This window comes from Nomia melanderi, chromosome 3 (genome assembly GCF_051020985.1).
Source record: "Nomia melanderi isolate GNS246 chromosome 3, iyNomMela1, whole genome shotgun sequence".
Classification (NCBI taxonomy): domain Eukaryota; kingdom Metazoa; phylum Arthropoda; class Insecta; order Hymenoptera; family Halictidae; genus Nomia; species Nomia melanderi.
In genome coordinates, this window is record NC_135001.1 from 13,450,537 (window position 1) to 13,471,728 (window position 21,192).

At 31.0% G+C, this 21,192-nt stretch overlaps 1 protein-coding gene across 11 annotated transcripts in view; it reads left to right on the forward strand.

The window, feature by feature from the left end:
• Positions 1-21,192, forward strand: part of sona (sol narae metalloprotease) — a 115,047-nt gene that overhangs the window by 54,483 nt on the left and 39,372 nt on the right. Inside the window, exon 1 of one of the 11 annotated variants that reach the window (XM_076366370.1) lies at positions 3,505-3,624. The exons of the other annotated variants lie outside the window; for them this stretch is intronic. The gene's annotated coding sequence lies outside the window, so the exon portion shown is untranslated. Of the gene's footprint in view, positions 1-3,504; positions 3,625-21,192 lie in introns of those variants that run through there. 11 annotated transcript variants of the gene reach the window in all.

Here is a 21,192-nt window from a genome sequence, read left to right on the forward strand (position 1 = left end):
CAAATTTTCATTATTTAAACAAGAAATAATTTAAATATTTGATAAAAGTGTTTGTCAAAAAAATTGGATTTATTGTCTTTAGTTGTAAATATTTTCAAGTAATATTTTCGACTTATTTCTAATATCATTCTATTCTGCAATTGAAATTTTTGTATTTGTTTCGAAATTGATGCTAAACAAAAAAAAATATGGTAGTGCGGATTTTACATGATACAGATGGTTTAGTTAAGATTTATTAATTAATCTTCTCAATTCATTATTGTTAATTAAATAATTAAGAAAAATTCTGAAAACAGAACTTATAGTGTATTATATATACAAAAATTCAACAATGGTCGCCTAACTCAACTTTTTTACAAAAGATATTCAAATAACCTTATCAAACAGCATAGTACATTTGCGTTTAGTTAATTTTAGCGAATAATTTAAAACAAATATTAATTTATACTTTTTAAAGTTCAATCCTTTGCATAAATTAACTTTTAATTACTCAATTAATTTTGGAACATAAAGTTACAATATAAATTCAGAATCTCAATCACAATATTGTCTTAAAATAATTCAAAAGAGAATATCAACAAAATGATCGAATATGATGTGTGTTATTTGTCACTTACTTCGACGTTAAATAGCAGATTATTAAAATGGAAAATACATGTGATTTAAAAACGAGTTTTTCGATTGTATGAAGTTAATTTGAAATATGTGATTATAAATATTCACGAAATCAATATTGCGGAAGTATTGCAAATATTGCAATTAATCATAAGTTGGGTCGATACCTCTGTGTATTTAACATTTTTATGCATCAGTAGTGATCGAAAACTGATAAGGAGAATCGATTTATAAAAGTAGATATTAAAATATTAATGTACAATATTAATCTTCTAAATGTGACGTAAAATAGTGGATGTCATTTATTTTAAAACAAAGTCCTCTAGCTAGGATGCATTTTGCTATTTATAATTCGCGACATTTATTATTCGAGACATCAGTGTCAATAAATCGTTATGTATGAATTATTCTTCGGATTTTTATATTATTTTGTATTTTTACAGCTTTTTTGTCTAGTTTTAGATATTGTTATAAATGAAATAGTATAGTATAATAATGTCCCTAGTAACTATGTTCGTCATTATATTTAATGTTAAAATTTCGAACAATTATTACATATATTACAGTTTCATAAATTCCGATGTGTATATAGTTTTGTGAATGTTAGTTCCTAATCTCACTTAGCTTATCAACTTTTTCAATTTCGATTTTATTACATAGAAACGTTTTAAAAAAATTGAATTTTAAAAAATACATACAAATCTCATATCTTATTACTTTTTCTATTATTGTTGTATTATTATTCACTTTATTTTGTTTTTATTATTATATTAGATAAACATTTCAACATTATGGTAATGTAAAACTGCAGACTTTTCTAATAATTTTAATTAAAAAATATAATGTTTGCAGTAGTGGTTTCCAATGATGAAAGTGATAATAAAACGGACGTAAAATTGTACAACAACCTTAGAATGTCTTTCAATTTAGACCTTTAATGTTTCGCATTATGTTATTATATTCCTTTATTTTTTAGGATTAGGATGTACGTAAATGCACATTATGGTTACATTAATAGAAATTACATTTTAGTTTTTAATGGCATTTTAGTAAAAGTGCTTCCTAAAGTCGCCTTCAAGTACAAATTGTACGTTTTCGAATTAAAAATATGCATTTGATTGTCAGATTATAGCATTTAACCCTTTGCACTCTAGAGGTGACTCCCAGATGCCACCTGGTTTGATACAGTAAAATTGAGTTACATATTTAATGTCAAACTTCGTATAATAAATCAATATGTGGAATAAAATAGCTCTAATTTATGTGTGATTTCTCTTCAAGTTAATTTTAAAGAAAAACATCAGAGTGCAAATGTTAATGAACAATTCAGATTAAGTACGTAATTGATAAAAAGCAACATCTTTACGTCTATGTATCCATTACTGTCCTTGACCTTACGTATCTGTAATGCCTTTTTTCATGAACAAATAAATGAATTTCGATTTTAACTTAATAGAAGTTTTTACATGGTCGAATGTATCGAGTGATCAGACAGCTCTACTAATTTGACCGTCGCGTCACAGGTGACCAAAATAATTTCGAGCTTCGAGTTCGATTCAAGGTAATCCGGTATTTAGTTCCGCGACAGAGATTCTTAATAAAGGAAAGAAATCAAATTCCATTCAGAGAGATAAACGCATTTGGAAGTGTTGAAGAACGCAACCAACGTCGTTCAACAAAGCCGTTCTACGAGACCTATGATTCGACGATCGAGACAATCGCTTGCGATACGAGCTATTCCCATATCGAAGTAACTCCACTTCCTGAATTTTTTCAAATTTTAAGTCTAAAGTAGTAAGTATAACTTTGTATATTTAAAATAAACTCTTTTAATAATTAAATTTAACATCACTAAATAGGAAAAATGTGTATGTCTGCTAAATAATTTATTTACAACTCATTACAATAATTTAAATGCTTATCGTTTCTGGGAATTTATTGTAATTTCTTGTATGGATTTTATACAGAAGTTCATTGATCTGAGCTGTAAGAAAAATGCTCATTAATCTTTAAGCATGGCCATGCGATCTCGCAGACCTGTATATAAAATATCGTGAATCTTGAAACCAGTGAAATTTTCGATATATAGTTGATACTTTTGTTATATACAGATATTTAAATGAGTAAACATAAATAAATACAATAAATTTCTTCATTAGCCGCTACAAACGAGAATATTTAACATTAATCGGTAATTTTCAGATTTCTATACGTAAAGGTTAAATTCACGCCCATACTTAAATGTTAATATTTTTTTCTAATAAGTGCGTCGATGCGCAATAGCAAATACAATTACGACAACTAGGAAATTATATTTCATTGAACAATGCTCACTATCATTTAAAATGATATAGCTTTAATAGTAATCACACCCAAAGTTTTAACAGTAACAGGTCCTGAAAATAGCGTTCGTGTTTCTAAAAATAAATTCGTAAATGAATTGAATAAAAACAATATCTCTCTAATGTAAATACATAAAATATACACATCACTTTCCTAAAATACTTTTCTAAAAATCAAAACTAAAAAACGATCTGTTACTATTGAAAATGAGTTATAAGAGATACCAAAAAATCCCACGACGAGTACTAAATCTATCGAAAATAATCGTACAAAATTTCAACTCGATCGATAGATCGCTATCCAGCAAATTCCTGTTGCCGGTTTTGAAAAATCCGATAAAAATCAAAAGCATATCTTCATTTATTATAACATTTTTCCCTACACTTACATGGAATCGTCACATTTATAAATTCTTTCCACGAGATTTCGTTTCAATACACCTCGAGGATAAGGAAAATATTTTTTAAAAAGTGAAATTTATTGGCCTGTCCAGGTGTATATAACCGTTTAGCGCTACGGCAAATCGCGGAAGTCGGCAAGAGCGTTGTCGCAAGAATCGGGGAGCGGATTGGCACGCAATCGGTCTGGAAATTTACACCAAATTCTATGTACGCGTGAACCAGAAACACGACCCTGGTATCTTGACCGGCCATTTCTCCGATATGCGTGAGAACATTATCTGTTTGCTTGTGTCGCTCGAGCTCGTTCTAGGAACAAGCGAAAACCTACAATCGCGATTTACGACGGACAGAAATATGAATCGAACCCCGCGAAAGTATCAACAAGTTTCGCGTTCTTCGTACCTATCCTTCCCCGTGTTTTCGTGACCAATAAAATGGCTGGAATGGGAACATTACATAGAGCCTTCCGTTTAGTACCATTTGTGTCAGGTCGTTCCATAAATAATGTTCCTTTTTAACATTAAAACTACCGAGAACTTTTATTCTTTATGATTTTTTGGACTGTGTCCAAATTTTACAAGAGGCCAATATCTTTTTTATACTGCAGTAAATATCGGTAAGCGTAATTACCACTAACGATCGTACATTTTCCAAGACTATAATTTTCATTTGTTACAAAAGTTACAAATTCGAACGAAATTTAAGAATACATCTTAAAATGTTTTTTCGTGGAATTTTATGGAATAGTTTCTTTTGTTACTGGGCCAGAGACCGACCTATCTATGAAATAGGCCAGTGGTGATGATATAAAACCAGTGAGCCGCTGTAATAACAGAATGTTAAAAGCAGGTATTATCGTGACACCACTGAGCTTAAAAGGGTTAATATAATTAATATGTAGTCTTTATAAAAATTGTAACAACAGATCTTTTTTTGGTTTTTTGATATATTTAGTATCGTATTTAAGTGAAATTATATATTTTGAAAATTGTTTCGATTATTAAATGGTTTTGGAATATCAATAATTGCGAAATAAGAAAACTGAAACCCGTTATTCGTCAACCTGAAACTACAACCTGTCATTTTGTCATTTCTGCGATAGTTCTAGTGCTAAACGTCCTAACAGTGCACTAACTTTCAGTTATAATATCGATACTTACATTTATTTTTAATCGTCGGTATGTCGATTACTGTTTTCTGTAATTATATCCATTCCACAGAATTTAAGAAGTTTTCAAATTCTTTAATCCTTTCTTAGACGAATGTTTGATGCTCCGACATCAATTCAGTTTCTAAAATTGAATTTATCCTGTACTCTAATTTTATCGTAGTGAAATAAAATGCCTCTTTCATTAACGGTAACCGATTTTTAAAAAAAACTAAGAGTGTTTTTATGAAAACACTGTGTGTTCATTAATTAGATTGACTTTGGTTTATTTGGAGCAGAGATAGACATACATTTAAGATAATCGTAAGAGAAATCCTATGAATAAATTATGGGAGAGTGTGCATACACTGATCTGATTAAAAATATTAGAAATGAAACTGACACAGCAAAGTGAATGTCAGTCTCTCTGCTTCAAACGTTCTTTTATTGTGCCGATCGTATGTGATGCAGCAGATGTATAGGGTGTTAAAAAAGTCATGTCATGTAATTTTACACGTATCATTTGTTGGGAAAGGATCTAAAAAAGGGCTCGAAAAATTCATTCAGACCTTGAGAAAGGGTTAAGAACTGAAAAGAACCATGAGTCAAAAAATAATAGTTTATTTGGAAATTGTTGTTAAATTTCCTATGGGAGAGTAAAAGACTGCGATATCTAGTGTCCTTTTCTATCACACAAATAAAGACTATATATAGTAAGGATAGTGTTTGTATTTATTTACGTTTCCTCAAATATATCGTTTCTTTGGTAAAACCAGCAGATAATTTTTAACTTCCCTTGCTAAAAGTGCACAGGGGCAACGATTAGTAGGAAATTAAAAATAAATACATGTCGCGTACACTAATATCTAGGCAATAGGACTACCGATGTTATGGGGTCTTAATGTTGAAGCGTAACAGAATTTTATGCAGAAAATGCAGGCTTGGTTTAGCGCCTGGTGACCTTTGGCGTCTGATTCTTGAAGATTTGGTAACACAGGTTTCTCAAGGTACTTAAGACTCAGGCTAAAAAATCCTTCGGCATGAAGACGACGTTGAACACACATAAAAAAGGACGTTTAATTGTTTTAATTAATTCTGTTGCTTGTTCTTACTGTTTCGGTTATGTTCCTCATACATGTGATACTTAAATTATACGACAAAGGTCGATAAACGAAATCTTAAGCTTCTTTTTCATATAAATTTTAATATGCGGAAGTTAATAATATTTATGTGTTTAGTGACGCGCGTCGCTATCTCACGATCGGAATTTTTCAACGTTCGGAAGTATTTTCCAGAAGATAATTGTCTTAATGAATTATATATGTTACTGTAAATTCGATTATCCCAGAAATTAAGCGCAATCGGCAATGGTAATTGTATACAACCACCGACTTATCATATTGCCTGTAACATATACATATATTTTTTAAAAATATGATATGCAAAAGTTATCCGATGAGGCCGAAAGATCTGTATGGAAAAAATTGTTTTGTCTAGCTAGTACTTCAATTTGCGACCGAAACGAAATCCGACGCCAATGTTCGTACATTTAACTCAATTGCGTTTCGTTTCGCTTGCGTTTCTTGTTGTGAGACTCGACGAATAACGTGCTGAAACTGAGGCGTAACTGTTGCCATGACTACTGGCTCAACCGCCGCAGTGGACGTCTCCCCTTTCTCCTGTGCACTTTTAGCTTGTCGGTCGCCGCTACAGACGTGGGAGCTGCACTATAGGTTACTGCAAGAGTTTCGGGAATTCGAAATTCAGTTATTTATGTCTTTTTCGCAAACAGTCATAGTTTTAAGGTTAAGGAGTGTTGACACAACATAATAGAAAATATATCACGTCGAAGGAGAATATTTTGGAAAACAATAAAGCTATTAGTTCAAATTTATTTGTAACTTTTCTCATGCTTTCCCGAAATTTTTGCAACAACCCACGTATCAGTGTAATTTAACTTTTAATTAAAACAAAGATATGAAATACATTATTTAACATGTTGACTGGCACGATGGTCAACGATGATCAGAGCTTCCAAATTATTTGGAAACAATTACAAATAAAAATATTCTGTAGAATAAATAAGTAGATAATAGTGTACTGTAAGGATTGTGGTACCAAACGATTGATAATTGTTTCTTTCTGTGTTTGCTGCAAAATAATAAGTGATACACCAAACGCTGAAGTTTTTCATGGCAGCTAACGTGGTAACATTTATTCACTGAGACCCATCGTGTAAGAGAAAATGACACTGGATGTCGTAACCCTTTTCTTTTTCATGGAAACTTCAACAGCAAGTTGCAAGTAAACTATTTATTTACATTGTATAGTTCTTTTCAGACTATTCACTGCCGCAATGAGTAGAACACGGTGCAGCAATAAAAATGTTTAACCCTTCTTTTCAAGGTTAGGATGAATTTTCTGAGCACTTTCTTACATCTTTTTTTATCAAATGAAAGATGTAGAATCACACAGTGCTGGTCGTGGCATATATTTTTGAAAAAACTTGTACAATAAGATGATTGGAAGAGAAACGGAATTAATAAATCAAAGGAAATTGTACTTATCTGATCAGGCATATTTTAAAATAAACATATACAAGGAGGTAAATGTCCATTTCTCTACTCCAAATATTCATCGATCGGATCCGCTCTGATTGCATTCGATGCACAACTAGGTGTGCAATAAGGTGGCGGAAAGAGAAACTGAATTCATCAATTAGAGCAGGTTGTTTCTTATATCTAATTAAATATATAAAAATTACTAATAAGTTTAAAATTACTACTAAATACACATATTACTAATAAGTTTGTTAAAAAACGTAATCGATTGAAATGTATCTATCGAAGATTAACGGCAGCGCGTCGATCAAAATGATTAGTTTGAAATTCCCTGTCATACACACAATTTTCAGAATCGTTGCAATAATGGAAACATTAAATAATTAACTTTTATCGTCACGTATGTGCCACGATAAAACTCGGCAAATGAAACTTCAAACTAGTGTTATTTTCACGATCTCAGTTCTGGTATTAAATTTCCATAAATATCCGGCCACTTTTTGAAATGAGTTAATTTTCTTCGAAGGATTTTGCATAATCATATTTCAAAGTCCAGAAATCTCCGCTGAACGGCGCGCTTCGGGCAAGCGTTAGTCCCCGTGAAATAATACTATTACCGTGAAAAGAAAAAAAAAGGAACAGTCGTGAATATACACTTAATTTCCATAATCCCGTGGCTTTCCATATTTATGAAAAACACGTTGTCCTGTCTAAACGATCGCGGTTGACATCGTTTTTTATTTCCAGTTCGACGAGCGTGTTCGCGTTCGATTCTACGAGCATCCAGTATTTCATTACGAGCCAACATCGGTCCTTGATATTTTACATAATTTTTTATATGGAGCGTTTTCGGCTCTCCCGGCCTGTAACGCTGTCACCGTTATTTTTAAATGGGAAACATCCAATTGCAGTTCAACTGGTATAAACACTGAACCTACTAAACGGCTCAAAAGAAGCAAAAAAGGCAGAAGTATTTAGTATTTAGGAGAGTACTCATAGAATGTGAAAGTGACAAAGGTATTTCAATACTTTTCCGAGGTATTCTGTACACTAAAACTATCGTATTCGTCAAAATGGCGAGTTTTGGGTTTCTTATTTTTCTATTATTACTATTTTCAGAATATTAAATACACAAAATGATTTTGAAAATAAATAGTGTCACTTAACACTAAAACTAACAAACAACTAAATACCAGTGGATTCTCGAAACTTTTGCAACAACCTACGTAATATAAAAATTCTGATCTCGTTCGCAAAGGGTTAATACCTTTCCACGCATAGTGTATTAACTAATTAACTGCTTTTGACGAGTATACACGTCATCTTGAAGCTTGAAATGATACTACATAAGTCTTTCAACGATGAATTATTTGTTTTTTTTAGATAAACATGTAATTCTTCTTTGTTTTGCTTTGGGTTTCAGTAAAATATATCATAGGTGCATTCGTCCTGCGTTTGACGAGTACACACTTTATTTTTTGATTTCGCTGCGAGCTAAACGAGAGATTTTTAAATTAAATTCCACAGTGAACAGGTTAACGGAAGCGCGATGTTCCGCGATGAGTATTTTTCCATGAAACGGTTCCTTAGCCAGCCTACGCGAGGCAGCAAAAAATAAGATACAGAAAGGAAAAGAGCGATTATTTCTTTCATGACGACATTGATTCGCGGTAGACAGTCTGGAGCCTCGACATAGAATATGATTTAAAAGCGATGTTCTTCATTCCCAATTTCTGATCATCATAAATCGTGTCCGTCAATAGAGACGTGTAACACCTCTGTTCAAAAGTTCGAAGGATGTTCCGAACTGTACAAGCAAGACAGTGTAAATTGGCCAATATTAAACGCCGAATGAGTTTAATAACCTCGAGCAGCGCTGCTTTCTCTAAACACTCCAATGACGTGTACTGTTGGATATTCATTTAATTCGCTTCTATTGGTTGTGGTGTTTAATTGCGAGACTGTGATCAGTGGTAAATTGTTTAGCGGTACATACATTTCTCTTAGATAAACCACTTCAAATTGTTGAATTTGAAATTACTGATTATCTTGTTACGATTGTTATGTATAAACAAAACAAATTCATTAGTTACTGCAAAGAACACTTTTATTCAAAACTTGCTTTTTGCGATGTTTCCAAAATCAACGATGTTTTTTGTATTGAATAAATGACATAAATAAGTGCACAGTTATAATATGTAACTAATAAAAGGACTTTATAATTTAAATATGAAATACTTAAAATTAAATTACGAATTAGCAAAAATAAATGTATATATAACTCTGGAAAAAATATAAAGATTAAAATTAGCAGATATAAATTAAGAATAAGAGTAAGTCAAAATGTTCACAGTTCGAAAAGCAAAACATTTGTACAATTAGTGTAAGAAAGAAAAATGATTCTCAAGATAATAAAATTTATTAAAGTCTTTATAAATTGATTCTACTATCTTGAAATTTATTATCTTCCTATTAATATCTGTACATATTATTTTAATTTTTTACGTTTAACATTTGTTTAAAAAATAAGTTTAAATATACATAAATTTCATAATAGATTTGCAAAATGATTAGAAACTTTATAGTAGACAGTGCGATATACATATAATCACAAACGTTAAATACTGTTTGAGTTCCTAACCATGCATTGAAATTCTTTTCACCGCTGCAGCAAGCCAAGTTCATTCAATGATGTTTCTTGTAAAGTAATTCTTATTAATACAGTAAAACAATGATTAAACATGAAAACTTATCGTTAAACAAATTTTCTAAATTTATCCAAATATATTAACATTAATAAAAAATAATAAATGCTTTTAAAATAATAAATGTCTTTATAAATACGTTCCTATTACTCACGCGCAACCTACATCTAAAAAAGAATATACACAATATCTCGTATGATTTAATGATGATCTGATAACCAAAATTATCTAGAATATTCATCTGCGCGTTTACGGAGTTCCCCATAAATTGACCCCCGACAACTTTCTGGTTGTTAAAGGCTCATAGTACAACGGTGGTAATGACGGCTACTTAAGATTTCAATAAAAATGATTTCCGGGCTCCTTGAGATACGGCCATCGTTTCGTGCGATCCAGAAAAATGCATCAAGGTAATGAAATTCCCATGATCAGTAATGTTACGGTTGCGTGTGGAATGAAGCACAAGCATACGACATGTATATATGTATATACGTATGTATGTACTTATGTACTCAGCCGTCGCGCACGTTTCGTTCCGCCCGTGTCCCTGAGACAGAACGAAGACGACAGACATTCCGAGAGAGCGTTGACGATCTACCGAATGATTTCTTACTATCAAGGATGGAATGAAAATTTAATTCGGTTGATCCTCGGTATGCGAAGTGACAGGTGTGTCTTCCTTTTCCGCTTAACCTCCAGGTCCTCAATTAATTACGATCCGAAATCATAAAGCTTCACATAAATAATAATTAATATGTATTTGCATTTTAATAAAGAACGTTACCTTTTTTGTCTCCAATTAAAACGGTCGTAAAGTTGTAACGTTGGGTTATTTATTGTACGTATACAATAGTTAGTCACGGAAGTATACGTTCAGCGAGTTTGAAATATACAGAATAATCGAAACAAAGGTTCCGATCGTTTCGTGGTCGTTAATTTAGTTGCTAGTTGAAATTAGACAGGTAACTAAGAAAGAGAATTAATAAGAGTTCGGATTAGTTTATATCAAACTAATAAGAAATTAGATAGATGGGGAAATCGTGATCTTTTCTGGATTTATGTGGAAGAAGATGTAAATAAATGTAATGTAATATTTTATGAGAATTTATTTTACTGAAATTTTCATATTCAATATTTAAGAAAAAAGTGAATTGCTACGTATGCATTTTTAACGTGATTAAATAACTCTAAGTAAGCTGAAAACAATTAAATTAATAATTCGTATAGATAACGTTAAAAAAGTGGACTTACACTGTTTTGGGATTCAGGACTTCAATTGGGAGTTGAGAAACCTGAAATTCGTTATTTTGACAGGTGCAGTAGTTTTAGTGTTAATAATACCTACGACGTACCTCTTCCAACACGTCAAAATATATTCCACGAAGGTAACACAATGCATCGCCAATGCAATTGCCCTCGCGTATGACCATGGGTTCCAAATGTTGCCTGTTATGACTTCTGCTGGACTGACATGTGAGAGAAAGTGGAGTACATTAGTGCCGAATGAACCGTATTACCTTGTTCGTAGTTGCTGCCCATGAGGCTCGTGAACCAAGAACGAGATTAACAACCGGTACGCGGGCCCCGTAGTTACCTCGTACCTCGCAGACAGAATTAAGACCTTATTCGAAGGTCGTGAAATACTGACCCCGGTATATACATGCATTGCACATCACCTGTTAATTATCCTTTGTCAAACGAGCGTCCATAGCTTCGGAAGAATAACAATCATAAAGCCGCAAGTGAAATTCTAAGCAGTTGCAGAACAATAAACGGACAACTGTATCTTTTTATGCTGGTTTTCTGGTTCGATGAATATCTCTCATTTCATATTGGGCAAATATGGAGCGTCTGGGTAGGAACGAGTTGTTACATGTATCCCTAATTACTTTGTCAATTAAATATTTCTCGTGGTCGCCGTGTGATTAATTTATAACCATGGAACCCACAATTACTGTCGCAGGGAAATAAATCGCTTCGCTGATGACATGTTTGTGATAAAAATGTGGGTAAAGGATGTTTTGATGTGAATTATTAGATATTGTGCAGTTCAGGTGGAGGAATATTTCAAATATGTAGGCCGGTTCGGGTGAAATGAATATTTAATCTTAAGCATTTAATAAAATATTCTTATTTCGTATTTTAAATATATTCTTACAATATTCTATAACGATGGAAGTAAATTCGGAAAAGGAATTGCATTATTACACAAGGAGAAATTAAATTTATTCTTAGTTTCAGTACGGCTACGTACATGTAACACGATTAAAATCTTAATTTCGATATGAATATTTCAAAATATGTACTCAATAAAAATATTATCTTATTTTTAGAGTCTATAAAAAAGTAGGTGAACTTTTAAAATAGGTAATTTTGCTACAAACGAAATAGTTTATTTTTAAAGAACGATTTTAATTGAAATAAATTACCTAGTATCGATTGTTTGCAATATTTTTCATCTAGTACTAAAAGTAATAGACTACGTCAATAAGAATACATTTACATTTTACTTAAAGTACACTGTCAAAGTTAGAACACCAATTAGACTTGTTAAGTATGTTTGGATTTTTTTTTAATATTTGTTAAAACACCTGATTGATGCTCTATACCTATAATTTTATCAAGTTACTTTTTGCATTGCCATGTTGTCACTTCGCCAAATATATACTGTTCAGTTGCAGATACTTAACTGTTTACCAGTGCAAAGAAAATTACTATGTATTCAAATTATTCAGGAATGAAAATGAAATAATACGTTACTCGTATTAACGATTTAATCATTTTTATTGGCTTTAACGTATTATATTTAACGTAATTTATTCAGTTACCAGTTTTTCTTCTTAAAGAAAACTGCACATCATATGGTTCATAATGACAGTAATACTGCATAATAATAGTTCTCGATAATATTTAACGTACAATAATTAGCTATTCGATACTTTTACGAAATACAAAGTTACAAAATATTCTGTTCTTGAAATAATAATGCAATTCAGCCGTTTGCCTCGGCAGAATAGCTGTTTAGTTACGCTATACTGATCACACGTGCTTGAAGGTATCCTTGATGATACGTGAATAGCTTCATTAAAAGTGAAACTAAATTTATTTTCTCAATTATTATAGTTTCCCACGTTATGATAATATTTCTTTCTTTATGATTTTCTTTATTTCTTAAAGACTTTATTTTATGCTGGAGATCATTAAAACTAAAATATTCTATAATATTTAACGAAATTTCGCCGTCTATTTAAATTATAAATATTATGGGATTCAAATAAGGTGATATTTTAAATAGACAGCGAAATTTCAAATATTATACATTTAAAAAATTTGAAATTATAGGCATTATAGAATATAAATAAGATGATAATTTTCATACTATTCAAAATATGTATACTTGCTCTAGATTTTACTCAGCTCTGATATTAGGACACCTAGTTCCGAACGAACAAATAAAGACTAAGGTATAAGTTCATTTTTTTAGTACTCATACTTCATTTCAAGGCTGCTGTCAACTTGTTTCTTTGTTCTTTTTTTTTCATGTATGTGCAATCATCCACTATTACTGATTTCGTAGTCATGTCCACATTAGACTTAACATGTTCCTTTTACCATGGATATCAAACGAATCTGAAGGAAAAGGTAAACTCATTCAGGATGTGAGCCAATTTATCTTGTTAGATCCGAAGCCCGATAGAACGTGTTCCTTTGTTGAGAATACATTAAACCCGGATACATGTGAATTATAAATGGATATACATCTTTTAATTTTAATAATAATACGCATTTACAACCACTTCATGCAACCGCATTTTCGTATTAGGATTTATTTACTGTAACCACTTTCGTTTTTAATACTTTTATTACTCAACAATAATTACTCGAAAATTACACAAATAAAATACAAAACTTTGTTTATAACCCCATTATGTTTAAGTTAAATATAATATTTACATAAATTGTTTATTATTTCATTATTCTTTTCGACCATGATGAAATATAATAATATTATCGAATATGAATCGATAACAGTTTTGTTTTGTTTAATATCATTTTTCTGTGTCTCTCTGGATTGATTAAAATATAATTCATCTGTTTTCAAAATGTTTATATGACTATTCCAGTCAATAGTTTTTATCGACTAGATTTTTTTTTATAGAAACAAATTAAACTTTTAATTTTTTTCATGTGATTTCAATTATATGTTAATAACACTATATTATTATTCAAAATAAACAAATTTACAATATACTTTTTTAGAAGACGAAAAACACTGTCGAATAATGAGCATATGTAACATATGTACAATAGTATTCTAAATACGTTGTATTTATAAAAATTTCTGCTGCAATTTACATTTTATCTACAAAATGGGTTACTCAATACTTGAGTAAATTAAATGTAATTAATTGCGAAAATGTCCATGCGTCTGTCTAATTTTAAGTATTTAAAGTAAAGAAAATAATAATTTTGAACATTTCATGGAGATTTAACATTTAAATATATTGATATAGGACATGAAAATTACGTTTGTCAGTTCGACTTTTTCCTTCACTCAACGTGTAGTAGTTACGATTGCTTTTTCTGCATTGCTAACTTATAATTTATTAGGTTTTACAGTCTCGACAATTATCTTAAGTATTTTTAACGAATTATCTTCAATTACCATACAGGTGCTAAGTGCACTTAGCAATAATTATAATCCAATATAAGCAATGTCGGCCAATATAATACAGAAAAGTGTGAAATGTCTTTTTACAGTTAAAAAAACTTTTAGTGTTAAAATAATTATGGTTATGGGCACATACTGAGTGAAATATGACCCTTATAAAATACTCTTATAATGGTACTTTATGAAATCATCAAACGGTAAGATTGTAGATGATGTAGACAAAATTGCTAGTTCACCATTGACCTATATTATCTTGAAAATAAGTATGTAACATAAAATTCAACCTTTACTTAAATCGACGGATTTTATTTAACTTAATTTTTATTAACTTTTGATTTAATATTAATAAATAAATTAATAAGTTAATGAGTTAATACGTAAGATAGTTAATCCCCTTAAACCCAATTCTATCCAATTAAGTTAAACATATTTTGTTGTTATTTTTGTCATTCTTCAATTAATTAGTAATTAATATAGTAATCATGTACATAGATGCGTATATACTGTTGTACGAATATTTCACTTTGAATATTCAGTGTTGCGTGAATATTTTGTCATATTAGAACAACTATGTACTCTGCTATCTTATTTACTAACAGCGAACTTTCAGTGAACCTTCAAAGTAAAGAATCTCGAAAAATATTGATAACTTTGCATTCATAAATATCTAACCCTGCAATGCTTGTTTTCTTAATCTATCAAGAATAATAGTATGACTGGTAGTAAAAGTTTAGACGCAGTCAATTTATTAACAGTAGGTTTATGAAACGCGTTGATTTGACACATATTGAATTTTATGAACCTTATCTGGTAAATATATCAATTTTGATTTATGCAATTGCAGAAATATGTATCTTCATTGCCTATTTTTAAATTCCTAATTTCCAAGATCCAAATGGACCAGCATCAACTTTTTTAGGAACACTAGAATAAATTATATAATAAATGTCCGCAAACCTTGTGTTAACATTAAGAAATATAAAAATACTCTCTTGATTCCATAATCTACTGCAATGGTCGAACATAATTTGTAATGAAGGAATAGAAAGCACGCACTGTCTAAAAAATGATCTGGTTAACAGCAACGTACCCTGACATCATGAAAAGCTACAACTATAGGCACGATCTCTCTCGCCTGTCAATTTGTCCCGACCGGTCTTCTAACCGGAAGAAACGGTTTCCTATTACTTCCTCTAAGATATGAGCAATGAAACTGGGGAAAGAATGCACGTGGAAAGTGTTGAAGCTTGACATATGCCAGTAATTATATGTTATTGGAATATTTATATAAAAATATTTATTTATTAAAAATTCGTTAATCAAGTCTATAAAACCGAGATACTGTAAATTATTTCGAATAATTGTTATTCTTCCTGTGTATATTTCGAGTATTTTGCAATTGATTAATTTTATTTGCCAGCTAAATAAACCAGTGCTGTTTTCATATCAATTTATTAACATTTCAATTCCTTTAAGCATTCGTATAGTCGCTATTACAATCTCCATATATTAGTTTTAAAAGAATTTGTTTCCTTCGATAAAGAAAATCGTCACTACATCGATCTTACATTATGTTGTAACATTAATGCAAAATAAATTAATACTTTACTAAAATCAAGTAGCTAATTGACAAAAGATCTGAAGAATATAGGCGATAAAGTAATTGTCCGTTTTATAATATATAAGTATTATTAACAGTACTATGTAATTGCAAGTTAAAAAAATAATATTAATCGTACTACGTAATCGCGAGTAATTTGTAATTTGTCTCGCAAAACAAATATTCTACCAGGTCTTTACATTAAAAATGATAAATACTGATAATGAATGTACATTTTAAAATTTACTACGTAATCCTATGAACCGTGAAAGTAATAAAACATTCGAACATTAAGTGTCCATGGGTATATTGCTAAAGAAAAATCGCATGAAGTCTTTTATTTCACCTAGTATTATCGACAGATTTTAGTACATAAATACGATATATTATAAGGAAACTAATACAACACGAACATAATCGTATAATAGTCGCTAATAATCTGAAAATAAATAAATCAAACCAAGTTCTGAAAACTGTACACAGAGTTATATATACACGTATGTATCATTCATCATGAAGCGGAAGTGATAAAATTTTTTATACGTCAGTTTCACCTACAAATGTTTTCCACATTTTAAACCAGGTACTCCAGTCCGGAACACCTTAAATCATTTTAGAGTTTCGCTCGCTGACGGAGCAATAATTTCTATTGCTTCTAGCTGTTTAAACATGGTTAAACTAGAAAGAAAGTGAACTGCCGTTCCATGCACGGCGCATGGAAGTTTATTCCATCTACTATCTATCTAGATAAAGCTGGCCAGAAAAAATCTCTGTGTATTTTCACAAGAGCGAGGGAGGCGTACCAGAAGTTTGCGCAATCTGGTCTAATGTTGCCCGTCTCCTTCTCCTGTCGGTGACCTGATGCGGCGAGAGTTGTTGCCCTTTAGTGTGGTTCGTCTTTGGCTCCACGAGACGGCAAACAATCGGCATTCACAATTTGCAGAAGTCAATAAAGGAAGGGGAGCATGTCCATTACGCTTTGTTCAGTAACCAGAATAACATTTGTTGTGTCATACAGAGTTATAGTATTTTGTTATTTGTTATGGAGTTATTGTAATTTTATTTAGAATTCAATTTAGAATTTTCGTACTTACGTATTATATGGACCACCTTTCTGATCTTTGAAGAATTGAAGGCGGCGTTTGTCAATCATTTTGGTCAGGTTTGGGTTAGTATTAGAATTAAACAATAAACACTTAATTTTTAATAAAATAGCAGCTGAAATTATCAATAATTCCGAAATAAGTTAAAAAATTGTACATTTTCATGATTTATCATTGAACATGAATCTTTTCGCTATGATTGGAAGTATACAAAAATTTTACGTATAAAAAGTTGTGTAGCACCAGAAATTTCTCTATATTTTAGACAGTTGCAATGACTAAAATCCAACACCATACAACGTTAAATAAAAAAGTGACGCAACGATTTTTTCATGACATAGGAAATACTGAATATTGCATCGGTATTCATTGATGTAAGAGTATCGTAGTCAAATTGCTGGGTCCGTGCACTTCTTATCACTTCCGGTTTGATTGCGGCATATGTTGCAATTATTCCTTACTTCATATCTTCTGGCGTTGCCGGCTCCTCCTTCCACAAAAAGAAATTTTGCGGTTTTGCGGCGGCGAACCTACTGACCACGAAATTGCCTCGTTGTTAGGGACATGTAAGTTTTAAGCGAAATTTACAATGCAGATGGGATTTTTTCGTTATTCTTGACTGTAACAATTCTGAACACGTTTTCAGTTATTTATTATATTTACGAATTTTTAATCACATTATAGGGGATCCTACCGTATACTAATGATAACGTACACGTACACATTTGTCGTGTCTTTAATTTTGTAATGATTTTGCCAAGTATGTAGAATGTTTTTTTTTTAATCAGCCAATGCGGTGATTGCTGCTACTATAAGTATTGTAAACGGTTTACTACACTTATATGTAACAATATAAATACTATAAGTATTAGAAATATAAGTATTATAAGTAAACTGCAAATATTCTGAATTGGGTTCATATCAGGAGAATAGCCTAGCTATGGAAGTACGAGGATTTTTTTAATAAGAGTAATTCTTGGATGGATTTGAGATTCAATAATATCTTATTTCGTATAGTAATATTTTTTATATTTTCTATATTCTCTATATTTTCTTATTTATACATTTCTTAGGTTCGCTTCTTTGTCTATTATAATTAAACAGAAGTCAGCTGTTAGCGACAGTTTTATTTAAAAATATCTATGTTAATTTTACAGTTCAATTTATTTTTATTGATCATCAAGTTTAGATTCTATGGTTAAACAGAGACGAATCAGTTAAACTGAGAGATGTCGAAGTTCTTTCTGCGTCTCAATAGAGTTTGACGTGTCGTAAACTTGCGCTGACCCAAAAGAGAGTCACCCATGCCGTTTTCGGAGTGTTTCCTAATCCGTTGCAACGCGCATCTCGCTCTCAGCAAAAACATACCTGCAGCAGATAACAACTCGTGTAGGTAGGCGGTGACAAAACGCAAAAATCCTGTAAACGTTCGCCATTCATAGTTTTTTCTCGCCCACATATACCATACAAATTCCAAATCGGAGAAGTAGTAATGTGCGGACCCCACAACAGATAGAAAACGACCAGCTAGATCAATTCGAGATATCGCATAAGTGGCATACGATTTTGTAAGAACCTACATTAACTCGTGAATTTAAATTTGTATATACAATTTAGTAATTTTTGACAGACATAGTTTGCTGAATGTTAAAGATGAAATTTCCTTGGTGTAATTTAGAAAAACTAGAGTTGTGCACTTTACTTACTCCGTTAATGACTTTAATATATTACGATTGCAGTTAAGCGGTTTTATATTTGAATCGTCAAAATAACCTAAATATTCTCTACTTTCTCAAAAACAAAGCAGAATATTGCAATCTTTGAAAACACTTCCACTAAGTAAAAACTTATTATTGGAATGTTTTGGCCACTCCGTTCCATATAACTTTCGACTAAAAAAGCGGAAATATTCCAGATGTCTAAAGTTATTGCTGCACCTTGTATATATAAACCTCTTATCACTTTGAAGCGTCGAAGTCTGATCGCCTCGCAGATATTTTGGAGTAAAGTAAACCTTACAAGGAAACTTCTCGAATCCGGAAATTCAAAAAATGATGAAACTTTGTATGTAAGTAGAGTAAGTCACGCCTGATAAATTACGATTTCTCTTCGTACAGAATTTCACTTTGACGAGGTGAAACCACCCCTTGAAAAAAATGCAAATTTTTCTTTCTCATGGATTATCTTGAAAATGGTAAGGGACAGTGAAAAAAGTTCAAACAAAAAAATATATTGTTCTTTCACGTCTATGAAACTACAAAATAAAATTTTTCAAAAAGGTTGGTGGTGAGTGTATTTTGAAAAATTTGAACATTTAAAAAAGTTTTATTTTACAATTTTATAAACGTGAAAGGATATATTTTTTTGTTTAAATTTTTTTTCGTTATCTCTTACCGTTCTCAAGATAATCTAAGGGGAAGAAAAATTTGCATTTTTTTCAAGGGATGGTTTCACCCATTCAAAGTGAAATTCGATACGAAAAAAATTGCAACGTATTAGGATTAGCTTACTCTACTAACACACAAAGTTTCATAATTTTTTGAATTTCCGGGATCGAGAACTTCGGTTCTTAGCAAATGTGTTTCATCGAACTGTTGACAGATGGTGCTTTCTTTTTCTTTCTGAATTTCTATTTTTCTCAATTAGAGTCTTCGAGTAGCGTCGAAAGTAGTTTGTATCAGTTTCTGCTTGGTATTCAGAAGTGGTGTATGTTTGAGGAGAAAGTCACTCAGAGCAGACCTGTGTTGGAGTAATTACATAAAACAATTTAGAACATTTCTCACTGCGCAATATGTCGTTTTATTAAATAGTTCTTCTTTCTGAATCAAACAAATCGTTCGAATTAACAAATATCAACAGCCTTTTAAGCATATTGTGCTAAGTATTTCGTTCCAGCTGTAATTTGTGAAAGGGAAATACTGATAAATAAGAGATCTTGCATTAGAGTCGGCTAATTAGTTTATACTATTTTTCTAGATAATTTTATGGTCTTTATAAGTAAGGGACTATCAGAAATCTCATTTCATTCATTCCGCGGATTTCTTGCAAATACTAGTACTTTAAAAATTACAAAAGTAGGATATGTGGAAATCCACCTAATTGAAACTACTAATTGGCCAATAATATTATGGATTTTTGTAATGTAATGTGCAGAATTAAGTTATCAGTATAATAAAATGTATCGTAATAATATGTACATAACAAACTAAATGTTACTGTATTATGTGCGTTTATTATACCGCTACAAAATAAATCTAAATAATGATTTTAAATAATGTTATTAAAAACATCCTACAACCAGAACGAACCATTTTACAATCTCGTAACTTGATGATAATGCTAGTAAAGATTGTATGATTCACAAATTTGCTTCCATTAAATGGAAAAAAACATTCCTCTCGATTTAACATTTTACGATTGGGCAGACTTAAAATACGAATTCATTAGCCTTTTACTAGTGTGTATCGACTATCTCCCGCAGAGCATGAAATTTTAGAAAGATGAATGTAGTAATTGAACGTTAACTATTCTTATTCGAAAAATAGTGTTAGAACCTATGGAATTAATTGATCTGTATTTAAAATGAATCTTATAGAAAGATTACCATAAGGAGAAACCAATCGCCTTTAATTTAAATTTTAATTTGTCGTTCGATATTCATGATGAAAAATCTTGTTATTCGTATTCTTATTTTCATTTTACTTCATATTACAAATACGAATTATATATTTTCTGGATTTTATACAGGAAATAAGTACTAACAAATTTATTCAATTCACTAATAACAAAAGAATAAGAATCATACAATTTTACATCTTGTCTTATTATAATCTAATTCCTTTTCACTAGTTTGTATATCCAAATAATTCTACATTTCACAGTAACATTAATAAAGAAAAAAATTTTGCAATATAGCCTATATATTCCATGACACCACTGAATCGCCATATATCTAAGTAAAAAAGATACTAAATACAAACCGTATTTCGTCGAAATATTCATTTCACTTATAATGACGTCTTTGACAATATTTAGTTTAACAAAT